Raw genomic sequence first — 14109 nt, 5'->3', positions numbered from 1 at the left:
AAGTTTTCTATTTTAATATATTTTTTAAATGTAATTTATTCATGTGTTGCTGAATTTTCAGTCTTCAGCATCACTTGATCATTGGATACTATGTTTTGATGCTCAAACATTTATTATTATCAATGTTGAAAACAAAAACTGATCTTTTTTCAGGATTATTTAATGAATATAATGTTCAAAAGAATTTATTTGAGACAGAAATCTCTTCTAACCTTATAAATGTCTTTAAATGTCACTTTTGATCATTTAATGCACGTTACTTAATAAAAGCACTAGGTTAAATGAACTTTTGACTGACCCCAAATTCACCAATTCAATTTTATTCTGATTCACAAGCTCTTCATTTGATTCAGTTCTCTGATTCAGTTTGGTTTGATTCTAAATCATTTGGTTTATTTCATTTTATTATGTATAAAAGAAACTCTCTCTGAGCTAATGCCAATTTGTAACTTAGTACATTACAAAAATGTTGTTTAAAAATAACCACAGGACCTAAACTCTGCCGTTCAATTGCTACTGAACATACATAATAATCAAAACAACCAAAAACCGCTCTGTGGATACCAACTTACGTCAACTTTAAATGTCAGTTCTTGTCTAAAACATTTATTAAAACAATATGTAAAATTACTATAAATTATAAAAACTCAAATGATAAATCCACATGACAAAGTCTAAAGAACATGCATATCTATAAATCAAAATGCATCTAAAGTCACATAAAAGAGTAAACAAGGTTCTTTCAAAATAGTGGATGTAACACAAAAATGGCACACAAAATATCAGAAAATGGTTCATCATATTTACACAACAGCACTATGTGGCAGTCAACATAGCGCATGTAACTGAAAACTGAGTGCCATTCACCTGGTTCAACAGGAAGTGAGGGAACAGTGTCCATTCCCAGGAGCGCTGAGGGCAACTGTACGTCCTGTACTGTACAGTAACACTGAAAGTGTAGCGCATCCTTATCAACGTCCCACAGCTGCAGCCCGAAACCCAAGCTGGGAATTCCACGTCGCACAGCATTCTGTAACACTATCCCGAAAGCTACTATTTCTTTTCCATCATTGTCCTTTCTTATGGAATCGGAAGGATAAAGAGCTCAGCTACTGGCTCGCCGCCAGCAGGGGAAACTCTCGCTTTTAAATGCAACCAAACTGCGTGCAGTGTTCGATGACTGCCACCACGACAATAACTCAGTAACACAGCACGGACCCGACACAATGCTAAAAGCAGAGTGCCGCTAAATATGTGAGAAACACAGACACCTTCCTTTCCTCATTGAATAAGCTTATGTAAAAGGAGGCGGGATACGGTTTTCCCTCAAGGTCAGCCATGGCACACGCTGGCACTTTGGCAAGCTGTCACAAGTCCCGTTAGGAACTTAATACAATGCAAAAACTGGCATAGCTAATTATTTGTGAAGCAATTTCTGAGAGAAAATTGTCTCAAAGAAACTGCAAAAACGTATAAAGACTGAAATAGAATTTTTTTATTTCTGTTTTATTTAATCTGTCACAATGTTAAGCTTCACGGATGTGTGGATTCTGGGAATTATCCAAGAGTGATAAAATAAGCAATAAATCAATTGCACTGACAACGGAGTGGAAAAACAGATCAGTGAAATACGATAAAGTCGTAGATTTACTTACGAGAGACTTTCATCCTGGAAAAAAAAAAGTGTCCTTAAATGTTTAAACCAGAATTTCTTCTTCCCAAACCATCGTTTCTGCTCTCTCCTAACTCTCTCCTCTTCTGCTTCTTTCTCTTCAGCTTTTGTGTTTCTCTCTCTCTCTCTCTCTCACTTCCTATTTCCCTCCCCTTTATTTTTCACTCCTTCTCTCTTTGATTTACTCCAACTCTCATTGGTTCTTAAGTCCGAGCCCTCTTCCAGCATCTATCCCCTCCATTCCGCATGCTTTCTTCGCTCTTCCACTTAAACCATCACAACTCACTCTTTCTCTCTTGGCACTGCTCTTTCGGACACCCTCCAAGTGACAGGACATTGGCAATGTGGGACTTTCTTTTCTTGCCGTCTTATGATGTAATCAACCCCCTACTGATCCCATCCGTCTCCCAAACCTACAATCTAGCTCATCTAGTAAAGACTACAGGATGTTTCACCTCCATTAACTTTGAGTTTTATAGCTTGAGGGGCGACTTTGTTGTTGGCAAAATCTTCCTGTACAAGCAAGCACTTCTCACTATTAAAAATAAAGTTTTTTTTATAGACATCTATGGTTTCTTTCAAGGTTCTTGAATGTTCTTCTTACCAACCAAAAAATGGTTCTTTTAAGAACTGTTAACTGAAAGGTTCTTTAGGGAACCCAAAAATGGTTCTTCTATGGCATTGCTGCAAAAAATCTCCTTTTGGAAACTTCTGGAGTGTTGCTGGGAAAACAGGAGGGGAGAGATGGACTGGGGGAAACCAAACTGATCCAAATTCCTGCAACGCCCCTCTGCATGATGGGAAGCCGTAGGAGAATGTGCCATCACAAGCAGGCGAGCATTAAAAGTGATTCACTGGGGGAGATATGGCACGTAACATTATCTAGTGTCAGCTGAGTGTCTGCTGCCCACCGAATATTACATACATCAGCAATGTGACCCAAAGCCTCATGGGAAGACCTTTGTGGGCTGTAGCTTCTGCAGTGGGATCAAACAATAAAGAAAGAAGACAAAAGACTGTCGTCACCAGAATGCTAGCAAACATTCCACTAAACTCAAAAGAACATCTTTGTTGTCTGATTGAGTTTTTACTTTAAAAAATGGTTTTGGCCTGGATCATAGTTGCAAAACTTTATTTATAAATGTTATATTGATAACCAACATGGTAATCACTACTTATTAAAATGTGAATATTAAAATTGTAAAATATATAAAATTATACAGTGTAAATAATGTTAACATACTAAATAATTTATGTAAAAATTAAAAATTTTAATGCTTTAAAATTAATTATTTTAAACAAATGATTTTTAAAAATACCTAAAAACACTTAACCCTAACCATTAAACATTTTAACTAAAATGTAAATTAAACTAAAATTAAACTAAAAAATAATATATTTTTAATAATAATAATAATAAGTTTTATACTCATTTAATAATAATAGTAATTATTCTTTTTATGTATTATTTTTTATAGCACCTTTCCAAAAATCAAGGACACTTTACAATCAGTCAGAAAAAAACATACCATTTTATGAATAAAACAATAATTTTTTTAAAAAAATAGTGATGCTGGGTAACGATTAATCACAATTAAAATAAAATTTTTGTTTATATAATATATGAGTGTGTGCGTATATATTTCATATATATGTATATATAAAGACACACACGTACAGTATATATTTTGAAAATATTTACATGTATATACATTTATATTCATATAATTTATATTATATTATATATAAATATATTTAATATATAAACATAACATATTTTTCTTAAATATATACATGCATGTGTGTGTATTTATATATACACAGTACACACACATACATTATGTACACAAAAACTTTTATTTTGGATGTGATTAATCGCAATTAATCATTGCCCAGCACTAAAAAAAAAACAATTTTAGTGTTTTATTTGTTTAATTAGACAGAATCATGTAGAGTATTAATATCCAAATAAGATTGCATATCAAATAAAATCCTGCAGGGTTTAGTATGTCTTGTTTATCCAATACATAATAAATCATGCAATGCAAATACAAATAAAAAATCCATGAACCCTGAGGGATTTTATTTGCATATATAATCTTATTTGTATATCAGAGTACAAGCTCACTGTGACATCGGTCTTAATATAACTTCACCTTTTTCATCAATGAATCTTGAAAGGCTTCAGACAATTACACCATTAAAACCAGGAATGGCAATTCTCAAGTGAGACTCTACACCGACCACCCTACAAAAACACAGCATGCCTTATGAATCAGCCAGACGGGGCTGTGAGTGACTGAAAACAGCCGTGATACAAGCTCACAATCTATTACTGTAAAGCTTGATGCTCTCATTGGAAAACACCTGGAGATAATTCATGGCACAGAAACAAAGTTCCTGCGGCTGAGTCAGACGCCCCCGAGGGGACGCGGGTTTGACAAACACCTCTTGGAGCTCAAATGCGTGCTTTTTTTGAATGCTGATTCTGCTGTGTCAGAACAGACTTGCTTCCTTGTAAGAGTAAACTGGCTTCTGTACTAAACGACAGACAAACATGAGTTTGTTGTCTGTGGAAACCTCTGCACTGGATGTGTCATAAAATACAATGGAAAAACTATATATCAAAATCAGTCATGCATTAGTGGGCCAAAAATGTAAGTATACACAATGTCTAACTATATCTTTACATTATTTTACAAGTAATGTGTGTGTGTGAATATATATATATATATATATATATACAGTATATATATATGTGTGTGTGTGTGTGTGTGTGTGTGTGTGTGTGTGTATGTATTTTCTTTTTTTTGTGAAAGATGACTCATGCTCACCAAGGCTGCATTTATTTGATAAAAATACAGTAAAAATGCAATGTTGTAATATATTATTATAATTTAAAATAGCTGTTTTCTATTTTAATATATTTTTGATTTTTTTTTTTTCCTGTTGATGCAAAGCTGAATTTTTAGCGGTCATTATGATGATTTGGTCCTCAATTATTATTTAATTTACATTCATTTAGAAAAGTTATTTTAATTTGTAACATTTCACAATATTGCTGTTTTTACTGTATTTTTTTGTTCAAATAAACGCAGCCTTGGTGAGCATAAGTGACTTCTTTTTAAAACATTTAAAAACTGAGTCAGCTAGCTGTTTTTTTTTTAAAAAGATTTTAAACCTGTGTTCAGTTTCCGAAAGCTTTTATCATCAGTTGTACATCACTATCCCACATCCTGATCTAAAAGTAATGTCCTTGAACAAGAGCTAAATATTTACTCGTGTTAATGCGGCTCATGTGCATGAAAAGAGACGTAATGAGGACGGGGACATACAGACGTGCTCAAAATGTGTATACGCTCAGTCTGGCTAGTAATACGTTGTGTCACACCAAAACAGACATAAATCCAGCTCAGATTACCATCTGCCTATTGTTCATATGGGGGTTAGATTACGACCACACAATGCGTATAGTGTAAAGGGCAGCAAATGTATAAACACGTCTGCGGTTGAGCGTAACGTGATTGATTGCCATGTACGGTCAAACATTTTTGGACACTGGGTTTTTATGGGTTTTTAAAACACCATTCACTGTATGTGTCTAGATCAGATGAGACTATAGACGTCAAAGAAGCGCCCATGCCTCACCAAAACACATATAAACTGGTAATGAGTCACCTCACCCAGTACCTAAACACATCTGACCAATGCATCAGCGTCATGTACATATTTTTCTAAATGGATATGTGGCAGCTCATTTGGTGCCCCAGGCAAGATAAGACATAAGCAAAGAATAAAACCATTTTTATGGATCGCTTTGGTCCACTGCAGCTTTCTACCATGCCTTTATCATTTATTCTGGCCACTTTACAAATGCCTTTTATGGATATGTAGCTTTATCTTTGTCACAGAGCCAGTGTTTCTTTATTAAAAATTTCAACAAAAATATTAGTTATTATAGTTTAAAAATGCAACAATCTGAACAAGAATGGAACTATTTTAATATTTAATTTTAATATTAATATTTATTAACAAAGTGCAAATGCACTGATGTGTATTTATCAAAAATCACTGTACTTGATTACCAACAAAACAACAGTGTACCAAGAAAAGAACTGAGATAAGATATGAAGCAAAACATTCAGTTAAATGAGCTTAATGTAAAATTTAATTAATTAAAATGCAATAATCTAAACAAAGAAATAAACTATTTTAATGTTGAATTTGAATATTAATATTTATTAACATATAAAGAGCAAAAAAATTCACATATATTGAGAGGAAAAAATATAACACTGATGTATATTTATCATAAATTACTGTACTTGATTACCAAGAAAACAACAGTGTCAGTGAAGAACATGCTTGAGATGAGATGAGACAAAACATTCAATTAAATATCGATTATATACCATTTTTATTGCACATCATTCAATTTAATTAATAAAATGAAAATAAAATTTATTAAAATAAAAAAGTAAAAATAAAAACTTTAAAAAAAATTAATTGTGCCAATATAGTGAAAATATTTCATTTTGTTCATTTAAGATACATAAAAATGTGACCCATGAGCCTTAGCTAGACTTTTTTTTTTTTTTTTTTTATTTGTCATTTTCACCATTTCCATGACAGAATGCTATTAAACATAACTTGAAATGCGAAGGAAATTTTAATTATTTTCAGAGAAAAAAAAAAAAAAAAAAGTTCTCCTGTAATGCCTGATATATCCTGCTAATGGACAAGTAATGGTGTGGAAAGTGTGTGCTAAGAGAGTTCCATTTCCACAAGAGTCCACATTTGAAGAAACACCCATGTGTGAGAGAAAGACAGAATGTGATCAAATGAATCCAACTCATTTGTTTGTGCTCAGCTGGATGCTTGAAGACTGACAGACAGCGGCAACAGCTAATGAGAGCCTGATCATCAAAATTCAAAGTCTGGACTGCTGGCGCAGCAAAACATGGCTTCACAGGGAAAAGCCCTGGGTCATAGTGGCAACGGTGTGGGAATTCTCCTCTATTATTTCACAGCCTAAGCTTTAATTAACACGAGCACCGGTGATTCTGGAACCCCTAATGGGCGACATCCTACATACAATAGTCTAGAGTTAAATTAAAGAGAGGTGCCACTCTGTAATCTCACAATATCACACATCCACTCCTCGGTGGAGGTTCACAGCTGGGCCTTGGGCCAAAAGGAAATTACAATCACTGGGAAGTACGCACTAAAGCAGCCCTCCAGATAAGACGTAATAAATTCTTCTTTCTGACAAAACATTTGGAAGAACCGCTGCCTTCACGGTTGGCAAAAACAACACGGATTAGGTCAGCTGGATTTTTTGGGAGCACATCACCCTGGTAATACTCATTTCCCAACCACGTCACGGCTTCCAAACCAGTCTCATTTTATGATGAAAAACAGTAGGTACGTGTTAGCACCAAATTGTGGTTAATAAAACAAATGGACGTGAAGTTGCTGACAGTTACTGTGACTTAAAGTTGATCTAACTCATGCTATAAGCCCAAAAGAGCCATTTCTGGTACTGATTTTCCTCAATTCCTATGTTTGGCTGGCCTCTTTCCTCGAAAATAAAGCAGGAGTGCGAGTCTACCTTCAAAAGGCACACAGTGAGAGCTTATTGATTTTGAGAGTGAAAAACATTTGTTGACTGCTGAGCTCTTTGGGTCAGAAGTCGCTCTGTGTGTTTTTGTCCTGAAATTAATTCAAACAGGACTGGCGCAGCTGTGGTAACACACTCGGCTGAGCCGTTCAAGGACGCCCACTGACTGTCCGCTTTCATCCACAAATCTCAATCAGAGTAAGCCTTATTTGAGGTCACTCTTGCTAGTTTTGCTCTTAGGGCTGGATTGGTATTTGTTACGATAGTTAATCAGTATAGAAGAATCAGTTCAGTGTATACGTTTTTGTGTTCTGTGTGTGCACTTAAAGGAACAGCTCACCAAAAAAATAATTTGGTCACTTAATCGTGCGCATGTCATTTTAAACATGTGTTTTCCATGGAACACAAATATAACATTTGAAACCGAATCATTGAAACGGTGAACTCGAGAAGCGAATCAGTGAACAAATTGTTCTAACTGAATGATTTGTTCCTGAATCAAAGCTGAAATGATTCAATGATCCAGTCTCAAATGTTATCTGGTTAATTATGAAGGAAAGAATATATTAAGTAATTAATAAAAAATTTAATAAATACAGATAAATAAACATAAATGAACAAATACATAAATAAAAAATGAACAAATTCAAACAAAATAAATTTTTGCTCAAATAAAATATGAATTCAAGACTTTAAAATATAGCACTTATGACTTTTTTTGTCGTTTTTAAAAGCTAAAAGATGTGGTTATGAAAAACGATGGATGAAGATTCTTCAAAATAACTATTTTGTGGTTACACTTTATTTTAAGGTCCAATTCTTGCTATTAACAAACCAACAATAAACTACTAATTTGCTGCTTATTAATAATTAGTAAGGTCATTGTTAAGTTTAGGTATTGGGTAGGATTAGGGATGAAGAATATGGTCATGCAGAATATGTGCTTTATAAGTACTAATAGACAGCCAATATGTTAATAATAGGCATGCTAATATGCAACTAATAGGGAGAATTAGTCCCTATACTAAAGTGTTACCTTTTTTATTATTCCACAGAACAAAAACAAAAATAATACAAAGGTAAAATGACGTAAGTGGTAAGTAAATGATAACAAATTAAGTAAATTATGGCAAAATTTCATTAAGAGTACAACTGGATAAAAAAATAGATGGAGGCTTTTGAAGAACTATTAATGTTTATTGATATTTTTCCATTGTGTCCCTTATAAATAATGATATTGTAACTACTGACCTTAATGTGAATCTAAATACAGCCGACATTGTTTGAATCCTAGCAAAGAATGGCAGCTTAAAATGATATGTTCATTTCGGGAGTCCTGCACGTGGTGCAAGAGCCTCGTCTAGTAAATATTTGGATGGCTTTTACCATGGAAAATCGCTTTGGTTTGTTTGTCACAGCGGACATGACTAGTGTAAAATATGATACACAACAGAACGGTCCTCCACAAAAGGAAAAAAGGAAATATATGGGAGGATTATAGTGTAGCCGTATACCAAATAAGCCCATGACGTCTTTGCATTGCGGGTCTTAAATTCACCAGCCCCATGGCTGGAAATTGATAGCGCATTTCTAACATTGTGGCTGCTGTGAACCAAGCCGAAAAGCTACTGCAATGAAGGATGCCAAGGCTTTATGGCAAAAACCAACACTCCTCCAGTTTCAAGTAAAACCTAGATGTTCATACTTTATCATCAATTTTCTTAACCGCAAAGCAGTGACTCTAAGCTCTCCAAAAGCCCAAAAAAGAGGCTAAATAAGGATTGGGGGTCTGGAGAGTAATATTCAATGCTCCAAATGTTCCCAAACATCTGGGGAATGTTAAACGTGACACTTCGTAAACAGGTTGCGGTTGTTTTCAGGATTTTACCCAAAGTGAGGTGACAGAAAAAGCGCAGCTTGGATTTTTGCAGCCTGTCTATTTCATCAAAAGCTCAAGTTAATGTTTCTTGACAGTCTAAATACATAGAAACGTTAAAGAGGGGCAATGGAGAAAACTTTTCTAAGATGTGGCCAAAAGTGTTAAGAAACTATAATCCGGAGCCATACGGCAGGTGTTCGCTTCCTGACCTCAGAGGTCAATATGTCTTGCCGCCACACATGTCTTCTATCAAAACCTCTCAAGTGAGCTGCTATACAAGGAAAGGCAGCTCAACCTGAACCACAAGAATACCTCAGGACCTTCCCTCCAGACACCAGATCCCCTAAACAAGGCAAAAAAATCAATCAGATGAGCTTCCTGAAAAATACATCTAGCAGACATTCTCTGTGCGCCAGATAAACACTTCCAGACGCTGGACTACAGCCATTTTCCCACATGTTTAAGTGTTTTGACAGCCATCTCAAAAGCTCCACTGTTTTATTTTTTGTATATTTTCAACATTAACGTGGATTTCAGCAGAATTTGTTCATCAAAGCTTCCTGCTTACAGGTTAATTCAATTCAAGTTGATTAGTCCTCTCGAAAACCACGTTAACACAAATAAATCATCACGCTTACACCATCACAAGAGAGATGAATGAGTCCTGATAAAGGAGATGAAAAACATAAATCTACTAGACAACCAGAAAAATATAAATCTACCAGACAACCAAAATGGAAAGTGAGTCACAGTTCATCTGAAAGGAAAATCAGGTCAACATTTACTCACCTTCATGTCGTTCTGAACACGTTTCACCTTAACTTATTGTTCTGAAAGTTATTCTCAAGTCAAAACTTTTCCATTAATCATTTGATTCAGTTCAGTTTCATTACAACTTCTATCATGGACTCTCAAGAACAAGACACGGAATTAGGGCAGATGTCAATATGTGCAGTGAACATCTGCATAAAATTTAGCATTTTTCTCACCCAAAGCTATCATAACCCAAAGTGAGGTGACAGAAAAAGCGCAGCTTGGATTTTTGCAGCCTGTCTATTTCATCAAAAGCTCAAGTTAATGTTTCTTGACAGTCTAAATACATAGAAACGTTAAAGAGGGGCAATGGAGAAAACTTTTCTAAGATGTGGCCAAAAGTGTTAAGAAACTATAATCCGGAGCCATACGGCAGGTGTTCGCTTCCTGACCTCAGAGGTCAATATGTCTTGCCGCCACACATGTCTTCTATCAAAACCTCTCAAGTGAGCTGCTATACAAGGAAAGGCAGCTCAACCTGAACCACAAGAATACCTCAGGACCTTCCCTCCAGACACCAGATCCCCTAAACAAGGCAAAAAAATCAATCAGATGAGCTTCCTGAAAAATACATCTAGCAGACATTCTCTGTGCGCCAGATAAACACTTCCAGACGCTGGACTACAGCCATTTTCCCACATGTTTAAGTGTTTTGACAGCCATCTCAAAAGCTCCACTGTTTTATTTTTTGTATATTTTCAACATTAACGTGGATTTCAGCAGAATTTGTTCATCAAAGCTTCCTGCTTACAGGTTAATTCAATTCAAGTTGATTAGTCCTCTTGAAAACCACGTTAACACAAATAAATCATCACGCTTACACCATCACAAGAGAGATGAATGAGTCCTGATAAAGGAGAAGAAAAACATAAATCTACTAGACAACCAGAAAAATATAAATCTACCAGACAACCAAAATGGAAAGTGAGTCACAGTTCATCTGAAAGGAAAATCAGGTCAACATTTACTCACCTTCATGTCGTTCTGAACACGTTTCACCTTAACTTATTGTTCTGAAAGTTATTCTCAAGTCAAAACTTTTCCATTAATCATTTGATTCAGTTCAGTTTCATTACAACTTCTATCATGGACTCTCAAGAACAAGACACGGAATTAGGGCAGATGTCAATATGTGCAGTGAACATCTGCATAAAATTTAGCATTTTTCTCACCCAAAGCTATCATAGGGCATCTTTTGAGGCTTGAAAGCTGTAGTTACCATTTGTTGTAACTTCATTACAATTTTGTCTATAATGTTCTATGCAAGAAAGAAAGTCAAAAAGTTTTGCAATGAAATAAATTAGTAAATGATAGCGGAACTTTCAGTTTTGGTCATGCTTTTCAGGGAAATTGCGTTTTTTACTATAAAATAAAAGGAATAATAAGTGGACAACTTACTTATCTGTTTCTTAGTCACATCCTCCATTTAGTCGTTTCCTCCAACTCAGGACATGTGTGAATGTTTGTGAATGTTTTGAGCATACGTACACAAAACACAATTACAGCCTGTACATATGTGTTCAGTGTGAAAAACAGCCCGGACACTGTTATAATGACACGTCAAATTTTTGCACCTAAAATCAATAGTATTTCACAACTATTTTCCATGTCATGAACACAGAGTATATCCTGTAATTCACACTCCTCTGTGACATAAACACACTCACTACACTCTGCAATTTGGTTTTCCGTGCCAATGTCTCACAGCTGTAGGATGCTGAACACATGTTTTGTTCTTGCTCTGTAGCAGGTAAAAAAGAATCTTAGTCAGTCCAGCAAAGTGTAATTTCACTCAAAGTCTATGTGTCTAAGAATAACACTTCTTGTAATAAAAAAGTAATGTGCTGGTACCATGGTAATGTGATGGTATCAGAAGGTAATGAATACCATGTTCACGTCTATAGTGTTTATATGACACTTCAAGGAATACCATGGTGCTATCATGTCAATACAGTATTGCTGATGTATTTTAATAAACCTTCAAAGCCACACCATCAACATGAGCTTTCTGGTATTTTCTGTATCAATTACTTTGAACTAAAATGGTTATAAAATTAAGCATCGAGGTATATATGCTACATTTGAGAGCAAATTTGCATTTGCACCAACAGGGGTCTCTCTTCAGCTAAAAACCCTGCCCAAGCCAATGCAAGCGGGGAAAAAAAACATCTTAATGTTTAAAATAATTTTTTTTTCTACCAATAAGCATAAAGTCAGAAGTCATTCCATGACTTCTTGCCATCAAACTTAATTACCATCATATATTGAAAACATGCCAGCAGTATATTTGAAAAAGCCAACAAAGCACTATTCACTGAAAGGGAAAATAACTCAATTACTTTATTACATTAAATAGGCAACATTATTCATTCTATCCTTGAACAGGCACTGAAATAATTCTCAGTCATTGGAGATTTTATAAATCTCTGTCCGCGCCAGGGTTATATTTAGAAACGCAGAGAAAGTCACGATCCACAGGTCTGTTAATATGGCACGTCATCCATGGTCGCAGCATTCACACTCTGGCACACATTAGTGAAGACTGTCAATGATTCACTCCCGTGTGACACAGATAACCCTTAACAGCTTGGCAGGTACATATTCACAAACCAGGTTAAAAAACAGCAACAGAAAGCACCCATTATGTATGAAATGCAACAATGTTTTATAAAAAAGAAGCAGCTTATGTTGTATACATAAAAATGTTATAACATTAAAATATATTTTATATAGGTTTTATATATATAAAATATTTAAATATATTTTTTATATGTTATAACATTATATATATATATATATATATATATATCAGGGCTGTACAGTGCGACATATATGTCACTCGTGCTACGAAAAAACTGGTCTGTGCGATGAATACATTTACCACTGTAGCACACGTGCGATACAGTTTTGCATGTTCATAACACAGCCGCTTAATAGTGTGAAGTGATACTTGGTAGTTAGGGGTGTGCGATATGACGATTTTTGATCATGGACGATTAAAATGTCTCCACGATCTGCTTTTGAAGAAATATCGTTGTTTCGTGCTACAGGGCACATTCTATCAGCTGCAGTTCTGACGCCTCCCGCCATCTCAATATAATGTACAAAGCCACATGCATTCACATCAGTGTTAGCTCAGCGGTAGTTAATGTCACGGGACACTGCACTTATGCTCAATCACAAAACTACATTATTACATCAGCTTTAAAGCAATTTAATTCACGTGCTGTTCTGCATGTGCTTTTTCTGAGCGCGTACTCATGAAGCGCCACTGAGAGCCTGTCAAAAAGCGCCTGATTATTGGACTAAGTTGTCTTTTGTGTCTGATTGATTTCGCATCTAATACTGTCAAAAACACACAAGGTTTACATATAAACACAGTTGGTTATGTCTAAAATGAAAGTAAACCATTAAGAGAGAAACACGTGAAGCTCTTAAAGGGACAGTAGCTACTAAACATGCTGCCGACTGTCATTAAAGTTTTTTTTTGTCCCAAACCTGTATTAATTTCTTTCTTGTGCTGAACACAAAAGAAGATATTTTCAAGAATGTGAGTAACCAAAGAATAGCTGGTCCACACTGACTTTTACAGTAGGAAAAAATACAAGCAACTGCTTGGTTACCCACATTCTTCAAAAATAACTTTTATGTTCAACAGACGAAATAAACTAATTCAGGTTTAAAACAACTTGAGTAAATGATGGTATAAAAATGAAACACTATGACAGAATTGAAAGACAGATGATAGAATTTTCATTTTTGGTGAATTATTCTTTTAATGTTAATAAAACAACAAAACACAGAAAAAAAATCACTCACTGCTCTTGACTGATGAACTTATCATCAATCAGTATAATTGATGATATATAGGCTAGTGTATATAGTGTTTTATTTTAATATGTGTTCATTCAATTTCTTGAATGTTACTGCTAAATACTGTACCTGAAAAATAAAACACTGTTTGTTTTATTTGTATATTATGTGTATTTGTAATGTATATCTTTGTTCTTATTTTCTAATAACAAAGATAAAATAATGACAAAGATTTTTATCTTTGCTCACTTTGGCCTAAACGTCTGCCATTCTTTTTTATTTTATATTTTGTTAAGGTGTAAGAGGTGTTAT

At 34.8% G+C, this 14109-nt stretch overlaps 1 protein-coding gene across 4 annotated transcripts in view; it reads right to left on the bottom strand.

Annotated features, from left to right (window-relative positions):
* stard13b (StAR related lipid transfer domain containing 13b) overlaps positions 1-14109 on the bottom strand; it is an 89768-nt gene that overhangs the window by 14509 nt on the left and 61150 nt on the right. The gene's annotated exons all lie outside the window — the stretch shown is intronic.

Source organism: Sinocyclocheilus grahami, unplaced genomic scaffold (genome assembly GCF_001515645.1).
Source record: "Sinocyclocheilus grahami isolate Dianchi unplaced genomic scaffold, SAMN03320097.WGS_v1.1 scaffold6.1, whole genome shotgun sequence".
Taxonomy (NCBI): domain Eukaryota; kingdom Metazoa; phylum Chordata; class Actinopteri; order Cypriniformes; family Cyprinidae; genus Sinocyclocheilus; species Sinocyclocheilus grahami.
Note: the sequence above shows the minus strand (reverse complement) of the source record. Positions and strands in the feature narration are given on the sequence as shown.